Source organism: Macaca thibetana, chromosome 6, assembly GCF_024542745.1.
Source record: "Macaca thibetana thibetana isolate TM-01 chromosome 6, ASM2454274v1, whole genome shotgun sequence".
In the NCBI taxonomy this organism is placed as follows: Eukaryota; Metazoa; Chordata; class Mammalia; order Primates; family Cercopithecidae; genus Macaca; species Macaca thibetana.
Genome location: NC_065583.1, coordinates 87414788 through 87430861, shown reverse-complemented (window position 1 = coordinate 87430861; position 16074 = coordinate 87414788). Strand labels below are relative to the sequence as shown.

General features: G+C 37.6%; 1 protein-coding gene across 11 annotated transcripts in view; it reads right to left on the bottom strand.

Annotated features, from left to right (window-relative positions):
* Window positions 1-16074, bottom strand: part of FAM172A (family with sequence similarity 172 member A) — a 483877-nt gene that overhangs the window by 466480 nt on the left and 1323 nt on the right. The window lies entirely within an intron of this gene.

Genomic DNA, 16074 nt, shown 5'->3' with positions numbered 1-16074 from the left:
ATGTAACATTATAGCGAGTATAATTGACTGATATTCTCCTACACAGCTTAGTAACATCTAGGCCAAAAACAGATATACCATTAATAAAAATAAGATTCCAATGATCCAAGAAAATAGTAAACCTTCAGAAAGTAGACTCATATCAAAAATACTTTCCAAAACCAAGCTTTCATCATTCTCTCTACTTTGCAACAGTTGAACTATGACTTGCTTATACTGGCACAGGTGCTGACACCTCTTCAAAGCACTTGGCATTAGAAAAATAATAGGCAGGGTGCAGTGGCTCACACCTGTAATCCCAGCATTTTGGGAGGGTGAAGCAGGAGGATCGCTTGACTAGCCTGGCCAACATAGCAAAACCTTGTCTCTCCAAAAAAAAAAAATACAAAAAATTAGCCAGGTGTGGTGGCACATGCCTGTGGTTCCACCTACTCAGGAGTCTGAGGTAGGAAGATTGCTTGAGCCTGGGAGGTCGAGGCTACAGTGAGCTATGATAAAATCTTTAAATATGATAATATTTCCCTCTGCTCTTAGGTCTTTACCATCTATGTATATATCCTTGTGCTTGAAACTTCTTCATTTAAAAATCATGATGTATCTTCCTGTACCACAGCGAAGTCTGGATAGTCTGGTTCCTGATACATCACGACTATCTAGGACTAACTCTAACGTCACTACTGGTAATTCTGTTCCTTGCCAAAACCTAACTCCAAGTCTTATTTTTGTGTTTTTCATTTTTCTCTGCTATACATTTTCTTGAAATCTTATTGGTAAATTTCTATAATGTTATTCCATTTCAATTCTGTAAGTAAAAAACTTAAATGCTTATAATTCAAATATTATACTTAGTTCCTCAAATATGGATTCTGTCCTAGATTTTTCTATTTTCAACTGAAAAGATGTCTACCAAAATGCTTTCACCATGCCTAGAAAACAGCAGGAACATATACACACACATAATTATGGATGAATATATATCTAATAGTTTGAGTTCTATTAGATGCTCCTTTGTTTTTTATACCTAATTGAAACATCCTTTAACTCTACAGCCCTACAAATACCTCAATGTAGCAGGTTATTGTAAATTCATTTTTTAAAATGTTCTAAAGGACACAGCTCCTTAAATCTGTGATAAATCTTATTAGAAGATGAATATTTTCAACTGAACTCCTTTCTAAATGTAGGGGGGAAAGCTGTATTGAATCTTCTTAAAACATGAACACAGGTATATTAGTTTTCCAAAACCTTTCATTTCATCTTTCCTTCTACTTTCATATACCTGTGTTGTTTGCTCAGTCATTTAAGATATATAATCTAAAAGTCCTCATTGAGGTCTTTCTGATACATTTCTTCAAGTTTTTTAATAATTTCAGATGGCTCAACTTTAAAAGGAATATATAGGAAACCGTGCTCTACTAGATCACAAATAATCTAACTGCTGGTTAACAACAACAACAAAGACTAGCTATCAATTAGTACATTAATCTGCTTGAGCGGCCATACAAAATACTACACATTGGGTGGGTTAAACAACAGAAATTTGTTTTCTTACAGTCTGGAGGCTAGAAGTCCCAGAAAAAGATACAAAAGGACCAGTTTCTGGTGAAGACCCTCTTTCTGGCTTTCAGAAGACTGCATTCTTACTGGATAAAGGGAGAGCTCTCTGTTGTCTCTTCTTATAAGGACACTAATCCTAGTGGATCAGGGTCCCATCCTTATGACCTCATTTAACCTTAATGACCTCCTTACTCCAAATACAGCTACACTGTATGTTATGGCTTCAATATATGAATTATGGGGAAATTCAATTTAGTCAATAGCATTCTGCCATCGGCCTCCTCAAAATTCATGTCCTTATCACACGCAAAATGCATTCATTCCATCCCAACAGCCCCAAAAGTCTTAACTGATTCCATCATCAACTCTAATGCCTAATGTCCAAAGTTTCATCTAAGTATCATCTAAATTAGGTATGGATAAGAATGAGGTATGATTCACCCTAAGGCAAAATTCCTCTCCAGCTGTAAACCTGTGAAACCTGACAAGTTATGTATTTCCAAAATACAACAGTGGGACAGGGAAACAATAGACATTCCCATTCCAAAAGGGAGACATTAGAAGAAAGAAAAGGGTGATGGGTTCCAAACAAGTGCCAAACTTAGGAAGGCAAATTCCACTCCATCATTACGGTTCAAGAATAATCTCCTTTGGTTTGACACTCTGTTCTGCAGGCCCTCTCTATATTCCAGCTCCAAAGCCACATCTACATTTTTAGGTATTACAGTAACATCCCAATTCATGGTATTACAATTTGTATCAGTCTACTCAGGCTGCCATAACAAAACTGCATAGACTGGATTGCTTAAACAAGTTAAATTTATTTTCTCACAGCTCTTGAGGCTAGAAGTCCTAGATCAAGGTCCAGGAGGGTTGGTTGGTTTCTGACAAGGGCTCTTTTCCTGGTTTGCAGATTTTTACTTTCTCACCATGTCCTTACATGGTAAAGAGAAAGTGACCAGGAGAATGGCCTCTCTCATGTCTCTTCTTATGAAGACACTAATCCTATGGGGTCAAGGTCCCATCCTCTGACCTCATTTAACCTTAATAAAACCAAACGCAATCATACTGGGGTTAGGGTTTCAATATACAAACTGGAGGGACATAATTCAGTCAATAGCAATTAGAAAGGAGAGTATCAGGGGATTGTATTATGTTTAGGGACATTTGTATTATAATAGTCTTGATATTTTCCCCAATATCCTCTCATCTTAGAAGATGCATTACTTCAACAGCATTGTATGTTTATCGCTGCTTTCAAACTGAAAGGCCAATTTTGTCCTAAATTAGAGAAAGAAAGAAGCAGAGAAAGATGATGCAAAGGGTTTTTTGCACCTACAGAGATAGACAGAAAAGTCCACAAAAGAAACTACCCAACTTCTCACACCACTGTAAGTTCAGAGGATTCCCAAAACCATTCTGTTTCCATAATTTGCTGGAAAGACTCACGGAACTCACTGAAAGCTATTCTATTCACAGTTAGTTTATTACAGGGAAAGGATATAGATTAACAGGACAAAGAAAAGAAGCACATAAGACAGACTAGGAAGGTACCAAACATGGAACTGCCATTGTCCTCTCCCCATGACATCATGGTCACATCATTCTCCTGCTGTCTGTTTAACAACACACACAGAGTATTGCCAACTAGGAAGGCTAACAGAAGACAGAGTATTCAGTGTTTTTCTTGGGCTCTGTTACTTAGGCATGAATGACTAATTAACTGTCTATATGGTTGAGGTCAGCCTCCAGGTTAACTGATATTACTTAACCAAAATCCCCACCCTAAGTCACATAGTTAGTATTTCTGGCATGGGCAGCCCCGACCTGAAGACTATAACAGACATAGCCAGCCCCAATCCTCAATCACACCATTAGTGTGGCCCAAGGCATTATCATCCATAAAGTGAGGGCAAAGGCCAGACTTCTGTTTGGGCAAGATTATGTTTTTTACTAAATAGAAGATAAGAGTAACCACTCAATAGTTCCTGCTGCTTACAGAGGCAAGTCCAAGCTCCTCGGCAAATTATACAGGCCTTCTCTGCCCACATCTTATGCACACACACACATAGCCATGATGTGGCTCCTATTTCCTCCTTCAACTCCATCTCTCACTACAATCAAATTTTCTCCTCTAGTAACTGCAAATTGCTTTTTGTTTTTGCAAACATCAGACTGCTAAGAGCTATTTCTTCTATCTAGAATGTCTTTCTGCTTTATTTTAAATGATCCATCCTTAGGTTCTCAACTTAAGGATAATTTTCTCCAACCCCAGGAAAAGCCTTACAACACTCCCATAGTATCCTATACATACTTCCCTCTATTGTAATACAAAACATTATACTAAAGTCTTACCTTCATAGCAGACACCCAACCAGAAGGTAATATCCTCAAATATGAAGTCCAGATTGCCTTATGACTAGGTATACATCTATTACTGATTCGAATAACTGAAAATCTGCCTGACTCTTGCCATGTTTTTTTTCCCTTATCTAGATCTTAGGCCTTTCCCTGTTCATTTATCTCTCCTGCTCTCCATCTCTTCTGAGACCAGAGTCTTATCCCCATTTAGCCAATCCCTACTGAAAGAAATCCTTTCTTTTTTATCCCAACATCCTCAACCTGCCTGATCTGACCTTTCTTCCCATCAATTCTCAGATATGACCATTTAATCAAAGTATTCAAATTACATCAGAGTGTATTAAACCAAATGGATCAAGATTATTAACAAAATTCCAAACTACTTAATTCCAGAGTCATTTCCATAGTACAGGCAAAAATGATGATAACAAGAAGAATGGGTAATTCAAATCAAGAGAGCATCTAATCTAACAATTAATCTTTTCACATTTTTTACTTGCCTCATCTTAGGTTATAGTCTTGATCACAATTGTAGCTTGCTCCACATTTTATATAAGCACATAAAACTAAGCTATGCTTTGTAGAGGAAAGGGGTATCACTTGTATGTCTTCATTAACTTGGATATTTACTCTGAATTATTCTTTTTAATACAAATAGTGTGTCTCCTGAGGTACAAGTACCTTTTCTACTGTTTTCTTATATTAGATTACATATGATGGCAATATGATTGGCAGGGAATAGGAATACTAGCTATATCCCAAGTAGTTAGTAGTTATACTGGTGGTTATAATCATTCCTGTAAAGAGCTATTAAAGGGCCTTACAAGGGCCCAAATCCACAGTCTTAGTCTTGTTAGCACCTCTTTAACTTCTGAGCAAAGCAAGGCTTGGTACATTATCAATCTAGACTACGATTAAAATAAATATACAAAGAAAGAAGAGCCACAATGGCCGGCTAGATGGAGGAAGAGCTTCTCCCATCTAGAGAAGAGACCATCAAGAACACCAGCAAACTTCAAGAAAATCTTTGGAAGGAAGGCATTGAGAGTGAACAGAGAAAGGACACAGACCCTGGACTGAAGGAGAAGGAAGCTGGGAACTCAACACAGGGTTGCCAAGCACCAGGATTCATTTCTGGCCTTGAGTGGCTCCTGGAGAAGGAGTGAGTTCAATAGGTGTGGAGTGGCCTACTCTCACCATGGACCTCCAGAATCCTAGCTACACGAGACCTGATGACCCCCATGGACATTTGAGCTAGCAGGGAGAACTGCTTGGAGAAGTGGCAGGGACAGGACTCCAGCCTGTGCAGAGCTCAGAGGCTTTGGCATGGAAATGGCTACAGTGGAGCACAGTTAGGGATGGCTATCACCGAAAGCTCATCATGCTCCTCTACGCGGCTTTAGCATATATTGACTGTCAGGCCTGGACAGAACAGGGCTAACTTGCCTGGGGGACACAGCCAGTCTGATCTGAGCACCCCCACCCTGTCTGCCAGCCTCTACCAGTCACTGCCTGGCCAGATAAGCTTGCAGCATAGTCTCAGATATCCAACAGGGGCACTTCCCAATGGCCACCGCCACAGCTCATCAGCTGGCAGATGTCACCTAACCATCAGAGAACTTCTGCAGATGGGCTCTGATATGGTTTGGCTATGTCTCCACCCAAATTTCATCTTGAATTCCCATGTGTTGTGGAAAGGACCCAGTGGGAGGTAATTGAATCATGGGACCGTGTCTTTCCCATGCTGTTCTCATGATAGTAAGTCTCACAAGATCCGATGGTTTTAAAAATGGGAGTTTCCCCGCACAATCTCTCTCTTCGCCTGCTTCCATCCATGTACGATGTGACTTGCTCCTCCTTGCCTTCCACCATTATTGTGAGGCCTCCCCAGCCATAAGTAACTATAAAACCATTAAACCTCTTTATTTTGTAAATTGCCTGGTCTCAAGTACATCTTTATCAGCAGCATGAAAACAAACTGATACAGGCCCCTGTCAGCACACACCCGCCCACAGCCTCCCCCCACTGCTTTGCCAGTATGCACATGCCTACAACCTCTCTCCACTGCTAGTGCACAAGAACACAGACCCTTCTGTCACTGGCCTAATGAAGGGCTTTTGTCAGCACCCTCCATGGGAGCGCTGCTACCAGTGAACTGGGAACACCTCAGCTCCTCCAGCACAGCAGGTGCTTAACCTCAGGGGGTCAGAGAACAAAGCTGTGGGCCCGGTCACAACCCTCCAGGGTTAAAGCATGCAGCCCAGGAGTGCTGAGCTGAACCTTGGTCTCCTGAAATCATCCAGAAATGAAGACAGCTGACTGAAACCAACTTAAAGAACAGTCAAACCCTCAAAGGCATCAAGAAGTATAAAAGCAAAAAGGCCCATCCAAAGGACAGCAACAACAAAGATTAAAGGAACATCCGGCCACAAAGATGAAGAACCACAGGAAGGACTCTGGCAACTCAAAAAGTCAAACTGTCTATTGGACCACAGCACAATAAAAATGTAAGTCAACACAATGAAAATCACTCAAAACCATACAAATACATAAAAATTAAACAACACGCTCCCAAATGACTTTTGGGTACATAATGAAATTGAGGCGGAAATCAAGAAGTTCCTTGAAAATAATGAGAACAAAGATAGAACATACCAGAATCTCTGGGACATGACTAAACAATGTTAAAATGAAAATTCAAAGCATTAAATGCCCACATCAAAAAACTAGAAACATCTTAAATTAACAACCTAACTTTACAACTGAAAGAATGAGAGAAACAAGAGCAAATCAACCCCAAAGCTAGAAGACAAGAAATAACAAAAATTAGAGCTGAACTGAAGGAAATCAAAACACAAAAAACCATTCAAAAGATCAACAAATTAAGGAGTTGATATTTTGGAAAAAAAAAAAAAAATAGGCCACTAGCTAGGCTAATTAAGAAGAAAAAAGAGAAGATCCAAATAAACACAATTAGCGATTACTAAGGGAATGTTACTACTGACCCCACAGAAACAAAAACAACCATCAGAAACTACTATTAACATCCCTCTACGCAAACAAATTAGAAAACCTAGGTATGATGGATATATTCCTGGACATATGCACTCTTCCGAGACTGAGCCAGAAAGACACAGATTCCCTGAACAGACCATTAACAAGCTCCAAAATTGAATCACTAATAAATAGCCTACCAACCAAAAAAAGCCCAGGACCTGATGGAGTCACAGCTAGATTCTACCAGATGTACAAAGAAAAGCTGGTACCATTCCTACAGAAACTATTCCAAAAAACTGAGGAGGATGGACTTCTCCCCAACTCACTCTATGGGGCCAGCATCACCTTGATCTAAAATCTGACAGCGAAACAACAAAAAAAGAAAACTTCAGGCCAATATCTTTGATGAACACTGGTGCAAAAACCCTCAACAAAATACGTGCAAACCAAATCCAATAGCACATCAAAAAGCTAATCTACCATGATCAAGGAGGCTTCATCCCCAGGATGCAAGGCTGGTTCAACATACGAAAATCAATAAATGTGATTCATCACATAAACAGAACTAAAGACAAAAGCCATATGGTTATTTCAACAGGCTTTTGATAAAATTCAACATCCCATCATGTTAAAAATTCTCAATAAGCTAGGTATTGAAGGAACATACCTCAAAATAATGAGACACATCTATGAGAAACCCACAGTCAACATTACATGGAATGGGCAAAAGCTGGAAGTATTCCCCCGAAAAACGGCACAAGATAAGGATGCCCTCTCTCACCACATCTATTCAACTTAGTATTGGAAGTCCTAGCCAGAGCAATCAGATGAAAGGAAGAAATAAAGGGCATCCAAATAGGAAGAAAGTCAAACTACCTGTTTGCAGATGACATGATTCTATATTGAGAAAACCCAATAGTATGAGTCCAAAAGCTCCTTCAGCTGATAACTTCAGCAAAGTTTCAGGATACAAAATCAATGTACAAAAATCAGTAGCATTCCTGTATACCAACAACAACCAAACTGAGAGCCAATTCAGAATGGCCATCCCATTCAAAACTGCCACACACACACACAAATATCTAGGAATACAGCTAATAAGGGAGGTGAAAGATCTCTACAATGAGAATTACAAAACACTGCTGAAAGAAATCAGAGATGACACACAAATAAATGGAAAAACATCCCATGCTGGTGGAAAGGAAGAATCAATATCATTAAAATGGCTACTGCCCAAAGCAATTTACAGATTCAATGCTATTCCTATCAAACTACCAAAGGCATTCTTCACAGAACTAGAAAAAATTATTTTAAAATTTTTATGGAACCAGAAAAGTAATTTTATGGCTCAAATAGCCAGCACAATACTAAGCAAAAAGAACAAAGCTGGAGTATCATGTTACCTGACTTCAAACCATACTACAAGGCTACAGGGATCAAAACAGCATAGTATGGGTACAAAAACAAGTATATAGACCAATAGAACAGAATAAAGAGCCCACAAATAACGCCACACATCTATGACCATCTAATCTTTGACAAAGCTGACAAAAACAAGAAAAGGGGAAAAGACTCCCTATTCAAAAAATGGTGCTGAGATAAGTGGCCAGCCATATGCAGAAGTCTAAATCTGGACCCCTTCCTTATACCATATACAAGAATAGACTCAAATGGATTAAAGACTTAAATGTAAAACCCAAAACTATAAAACCCCTGGAAAACAACCTAGGCAATACCATCCTGGACCTACGAATGGGCAAAGAATTCATGACAAAGACACCAAAAGCAATCACAACAAAAGCAAAAACTGACAAATGGAATCTAATTAAACTTAAGAGCTTCTGCACAGCAAAAGAAACTATCAACAGAGTAAACAGACAACCTACATAATGGGATAAAAATCTGTCTTAGTCAGATGCATAGTTGGCAAAAATCAAGATTCAGGAGAAAGTCCAGCATCCACAAGGAACTTAAACAACATTGTAAGAGAAAAACAAACAACCCCATTAAAAAGTAAACAAAAGACATGAACAGATACTTCTTAAAAGACATACATGTACACAAAAAGCATATGAAAAAAAGCTCAATATCACTGATCATTAGAGAAATGCAAATCAAAACCAGAATGAGATACCATCTCACACCAGTCAGAATGGTTACTATTAAAAAGTTAAAAAATAACATATGCCAGCAAAGTTGTGGAGAAAAGGGAACCCTGATACATTGTCGGTGGGAGTGTAAATTAGTTCTACCATTGTGGAAAGCAGTATAGCTTTTCCTCAAAGAGCTAAAAGCAGGGCTACTATTTGATGCTGCAATACCGTCACTGGGTATACACTCAGAGGAAGAGTATCTATTATAAGGACACAGGCACGTGAATGTTCACTGCAGTACTGTTCACAACAGTAAAAACATGGAATCAAACTAAATGCCCATCAATGACAGACTGGATAAAGAAAATGTGGTAGATACACACTATGGAATATTACACAGCCATAAAAAAAAATGAGATCATGTCTTCTGCGGGAACATGGATGAAGCTGGAGGCCATCATCCTTAGCAAACTAACACAGTAACTGAAAACCAAATACTGCATGTTCTCACTTATAAATGTGAGCTAAATTAGGAGAACTGATGAACATAAAGAAAGTAACAATAGACACTGGGGTCTACTTAAGAGAGGGAGGTGAGGAGGAGGGCAATGTGCAGAAAAGATGACTATTGGATACTGAGCTTAATACTTGGGTGATGTAATAATACATACAACAAACCCTATGACACATGTTATCTATGTAACCAACCTACACATGTATCCCCAAACCTAAAATATTTTTTTTTAAAAAAAAGGAATAACCAGGAAAAAAAGAATACTAAAGCCCTCCCCATCACAGTATAATAATGAATAATTACAAAATGAAACTTTCCTCCTGAAAATTAGCTTTAACTATGTTATAGCATAGGAAATAATAAATATCAATAATTCCAAAGTAAAAAAAAAGTCAGCGTGTTTTCCTACCTCCAAATGACTGCACCACCTGCCTAAGAATGGTTCTTAACTAGTCTGAAATTATAGACATAGAATTCAGAATGCGGATGGCAAGGAGAATCATCAAGATTCAGGAGAAAGTTGAAACCCAATCCAAGGAATCCAAGGAATCCAATAAAACAATACAAGAACTTAAAGATGAAATAGTCATTTTAAGAAGGAACCAAACTGATCTGATAGAGCTGAAAAACTCACTAAAAAAATTTCATAATACAATCAGAAGTGCTCAGAATAGACAAAACTGAGGAAAGAATCTCGAAGTTCAAAGACCAATTCTTCAAATGAACTCAATCAGACAAAAATAAAGGCAAACGAATAAAAAGAATGAACAAAAACCTCCTAAAAATATGGGATTACGTAAACAGACCAAACATATGACTCACTGGCATTCCTGAAAGACAGAGACAGAGAGAAAGCAACTTAGAAAACATAATTAAAAATTATGAAAATTTCCCTAACTTTTCTGGGGAGGTAGACATTCAAATTCAGGAACTGCAGAGAACCCCTATAAGATGCTATTCAAGACAACTATCCTGAAGACAAATAGTCATCAGATTCTCCATGGTCAAAGTAAAAGAAAAAATCTTAAAGGGAGCTAAAAAGAAGGTAGAGGTCACCTACAAAGGGAACCCCATCAGGCTAACAGCTGACCTTTCAGCAGAAACCCTACAAGCCAGAAAAGACTGGGGACCTTTATTCAGCGTTCTTAAAGAAAGGAAATGCTAACCAAGAATTTCACATCCAGCCAAACTATGCTTCATTAAGTGAAAGACAAATAAAATCCTTTTCAGATAAGCAAATACTAAGGGAATTCACTACCACCAGACCTGCCTTGTAAGAGGTCCTTATGGAAGCACTAAACATGAAAATGAAAGGCCATTACTGGCCACCACAAAAACACACTTAAGTATACAGACCATTGACACCATAAAGCAACTACACAATCAAATCTACATAACAAGCAGCTAACAGCACAACAGGATCAAATTTTCACATATCAATACTGACCCTGAATGTAAACGGACTAACTACACCACTTAAAAGACACAGAGTGGCAATTTGAATAAAGAAACAAGACCTAACTATATACCATCTTCAAGAGACCCATATCACATACAATGATACGCACAGACTCAGAGTAAGGGATAGAGAAAAATCTATCAAGCAAACAGAAAACAAAAAAAGAGACAGATTGCTCTTTTAATTTTGTAATTCAAAAAACAGACTTGAAAGCAACAATAATCAAAAAGGACTAAGAAGGGCATTAGATAATGATAAAAGGTTCAATTCAACATGAAAATTAACTATCCTAAATATACATGCATCCAACATTGGAGCACCCAGATTCATAAAATAAGTTCTTAGAGACCTACAAAGAGACTTAGATAACCACACAATAATAGTGGAAGATTAATAGTGGAAGATCTCATCTCGACACCCACTGACAGTACTAGATCATCGAGGCACAAAACTAACAAAGATATTTAGGACCTAAACTTGACACTTGACCAAACGGACCTAATAGACATCTACAGAACACTCCACTCAACTACAACAGAATATACATTCTTCTTATCTGCAGATGACACATAATGTAATATTGACCACACACTCAGCCATAAAGGAATTCTCAACAGATTAAAAAAAAAAAAAAAAAAAAAACTGAAATTATACCACACTCTCAACCACAGTACAAGAACAGATCTCCCAAATCATATAATTATGTGGAAATTAAACAATCTGTTCCCTGAATGACTTTGGGTAAACAATGAAATTAAGACAGAATTCAAGATATTTTTTGAAACTAATGAAAACAAAGAAATGACATACCAGATTCTCTGAGACACAGCTAAAGCAGTCTTCAAAGGAAAGTTTATAGCAGTAAACACCTACATCAAGTAGTTAGAAAGATCTCAAATTAACAACCTAACATCACACCTAGAGCAACCAAAAAAAAAAACAAAAAACAAAAGTAAACTAACCCCAAAGCTAGCAGAAGAAAAAACCAAAATCAGAGCTTAACTGAACAAAACTAAGACATGAAAAACTATACAAAAGGTCAATGAAACCAAAACGTGGTTCTCTGAAAGAATAAGACTGACAGACCACTAGCTAGACAAATAAAGAAAAAAAGAAAGAAGTCCAAATAAACACAATCAGAAATGCAAAGTGAAGATTACAACTGACCCCACAGAAAAACAAAAAACCCTCGGAGACTATTATGGACACCTCTACCTATACAAACTAGAAAACTTAGAGAAAATGGATAAGTTCCTCAAAACATACAACCTCCCAAGATTGATCAGAAATAAATTGAAACCCTGAACAGACAAATAGTGAATTTCAAAATTGATTCAGTAATAAAAAGCCTACACCCAAAAGCAGCCCTGGAAAAGACATATTGACAGCCAAATTCTACCCAACATATAAAGAAGAGCGGATAACAACCCTACTAAACTATTCCAAAAACTGAGAAGAAAGGACTCCCCGTCAAATCATTCTATGGAGCCAGCATCATTCTGATACCATAACTTTGTAGAAACACAATGAAAAAAGAAAACTTTAGGCCAATATCCCTGATGAATATAGATATAAGAATCCTCAACAAATACTAGCACACCAAAACCAGAAGCACATCAAATACCTAATCTACCATGATCAAGATGGCTTTACTCCTGTTATACAAGGTTGGGTCAACATATGTAAATCAGTAAACGTGATTCAACACATAAACAAAACTAAAAACAAAAACCACATGATCATCTCAATATATGCAGAAAAGGCATTCGATAAAATTTAACATCACTGCGTGTTAAAAATTCTCAACAAACTAGACACTGAAGGAACATACCTTAAATAAAAAGACCCATCTATGACAAACCCACAGCAAACATAATACTAAATAGGGAAAAGCTAGAGACATTTCCCTTGAAAACCGGAAAAAGGCAAGCATGCCCACTCTCACCACAACTATTCAACATAGCACTGGAAATTTCATCCAAAGCAATTAGGCAAGAGAAACAAATGAAAGGCATCCAAATTAAGAGGAAGTCATACTATCTCTGTTCACAGATGATAATGATTCTATACTTAGAAAACCCCACTCTCTCTACCCAACGGTTCCTAGATCTGATAAACAACTTCTACATAGTTTCAGGATACAAAATCGATGTCAAAAAATCAGTAGCATTTCAGCAATAACGTCCAAGCTGAGAGTCAAATCAAGAATGCAATCCCATTCACAATAGCCACAAAAGAAATAAAATACCTAGGCATACAGCTCAACAGGGAGGTGAAAGATCTCTACAATGAGAATTACAAAACTTTGCTACAGAAATCAGAAACAACACAAATGGAAAGATATTCCTTACTCATGGAGAGGAAGAATTAACATTATTAAAATGGCCATGTTGCTCAAAGCAATTTACAGATTCAATGCTACTCCTATCAAGCTACCAATTACATTTTTCACAGAACTAGAAAAAATATCTAACATTCATATGGAACTGAAAAGCAGCCTGAATACCCAAAACAATCCTAAGCAAAAAGAACAAAGCCAGAGGCATCACACTATCTGACTTCAAACTATACTACCAGGCTACAGTAACCAAAACAGCGTGGTACTGGGGAAAAAAAAAACAGACACATAAAACAATGGAACAGAATAGAGAACCCAGAAATAAAGCCACACACCTAAAACCATCTGATCTTTGACAAAGTCAAAAATAAGCAATGGGAAAAGGACTCCCTATTCAATAAAGAGTGCTGGGATAACTGCCTAGCCATACGCAGAAGATTGAAACTGAACCCTTTCCTTTTACCATACACAAAAATCCATTCACGATGGATTAAAGACTTATATGTAAGGCCTAAAACTATAAACACTCTAAAAGAAAATCTAGGCAATACCATTCTGAACCTAGGCCCTGGCAAAGATTTCATATGAAGACTCCAAAAGCAACTGCAACAAAAACAAAAGTTGAAAAGAAAGACCTAATTAAACTAAAGAGCCTCTACACAACAAAAGAAAGTATCAACACAGTAAACAGACAACCTACGGAATGGGAGAAAAAATTTGCAGACTATGCATCCTACAAAGGTCCCATAGCCAGGATCTGTAAGGAACTTAAACAAATTAACAAGCAAAAAAAACCCATAAAAAATGGGCAAAGGACATGAACAAACAATTCTCAAAACAAGATATACACATGGCCAGCAAGCATATGAAAAAATGCTCAACATCACTGAGTTTTAGAGAAATGCAAATCAAAACCAAAATAAGAACCATCTCACATCAGTTGGAATGGCTGTTATTAAAAAGTAAAAAAATAACAGCTGCTGATGAGGTTGTGGAGAAAAGTGAATGCTTTTACAGTGGTGGGGGGAATGTAAATTTCAGCCACTGTGGAAAGCAGTTTGGAGATTTCTCAAAGCTAAAACAGAAAGAACTGCCATTCAACTCAACAATCCCATTCCTGGGTACAAACCCAAAGGCATATAAATCATTCCAATAAAAAGACAACATGTACTCATATGGTCATCACAGCACTATTCAAAAAAGCAAAGATGTGGAAGCAACCTACATACCCATCAACAATGGACTAAACAAAGAAAATGTGGCACGTATACACCATGGAACACCACACAGCCAGAAAAAAGAATAAAATAATGTCCTTTACAGCAACATGGATGGAGCTGGAGGCCATTATTCTATGTGAATCAATGCAGAAAAAAAAACAAATACAAAATGTTCTCACTTACATGTGAGAGCTAAATATTAAGTACACATGGACAAAGGGAACAGTACACAATGGGGTCTACTTCAGGGTGGAGGTTGGGAAGAGGATGAGAATTGAAAAACTACCGATCTGGTCACTGCACATGTACCCCCTGAACTAAAATAAAAATAAAAGTTAGAAAGGAATAAAAGTTTAAAAATAAAATAAAATCTAGTTTCTTAGCAATTTCCAAGTAAAAAAATAAATAAATCTGATATGAAGAAATGGAAATATACAGTAATGCTTTACTTTGATGGTCTTGACAGTGTTATTTTCTCTGAAGCAAAAATTATCTCAATTATGTATATTACAAAAGAGATCATTCCCTCCAAATGGAGACAACAAACAATATTAGAGAAAGCAGCATAGCATTTTTGTCTCTACTTTCTCTGTAACTTAGCTGTGAAACCTTGAGTCAGTCATCTGCCATCTCATCTGTAGTAAATTAATCAATTTTAATTTGCCAAGGAGTTATAAAATTGTGATACAATTTTTCATTCATTAAACTAAAGCAAAGAAATTGATTTAAATGAGATTTATAACTGAAATAGCTCAACGTAGCACCCCCAAGAGTATCTAATAAATTATGACAGTGTACAAAACATTCAATAGTTTAAAAAAAAAAAAAAGACGTTGTTACCTTGAACTTATGGGCAATTGGACATTCTAGATTTTTTTAAATGCCCTTCCTTCTTACCAGATTACACTTACAATTTTTTTTACAGTTTTGGACATTGTTAAATTACACACTCAAATTACTCAATTGAACTCATTATGAATAGAAATTATGTGGCACATGATCTGAACAACTTGGCTCACTGCAACCTCCACTTCCCTGGTTCAAGCAATTCTCCTGCCTCAGCCTCCAGAGTAGCTGGGAATACAGGTGCACGCCACCACACCCGGCTAATTTTTTTGTATTTTAGTAGAGACAGGGTTCACCATGTTGCCCAGGCTGGTCTCGACCTCCAGAGCTCAGGCAATCCGCCAGCCTCGGTCTCCCAAAATGCTAGGATTACAGACGTGAGCCACCGCACCCAGTCTTTATAGCTCTTAATCACTACTCGTTATGTATTTACTTGTTAATTATACTTCTCCATTCATTAGAATGTAAGTTCCAGGAGCACAAGGACTTTCTATTTTGTTCACGACTGTCTTCTCAGCACCTGAACACTATCCCGCACACCGAAGGTTGCCAGTAAATATCTGCTAAATGAATAAATAGGTGGATGCTCATGGTTTCCCTCTTGGCCTTGGTACTATTTATTCTACCATATGGAGCAGCCATAGCTGGAAAGCATCCAGAGCTTTTCAGTGTAGGGTTCACTGGTTAAG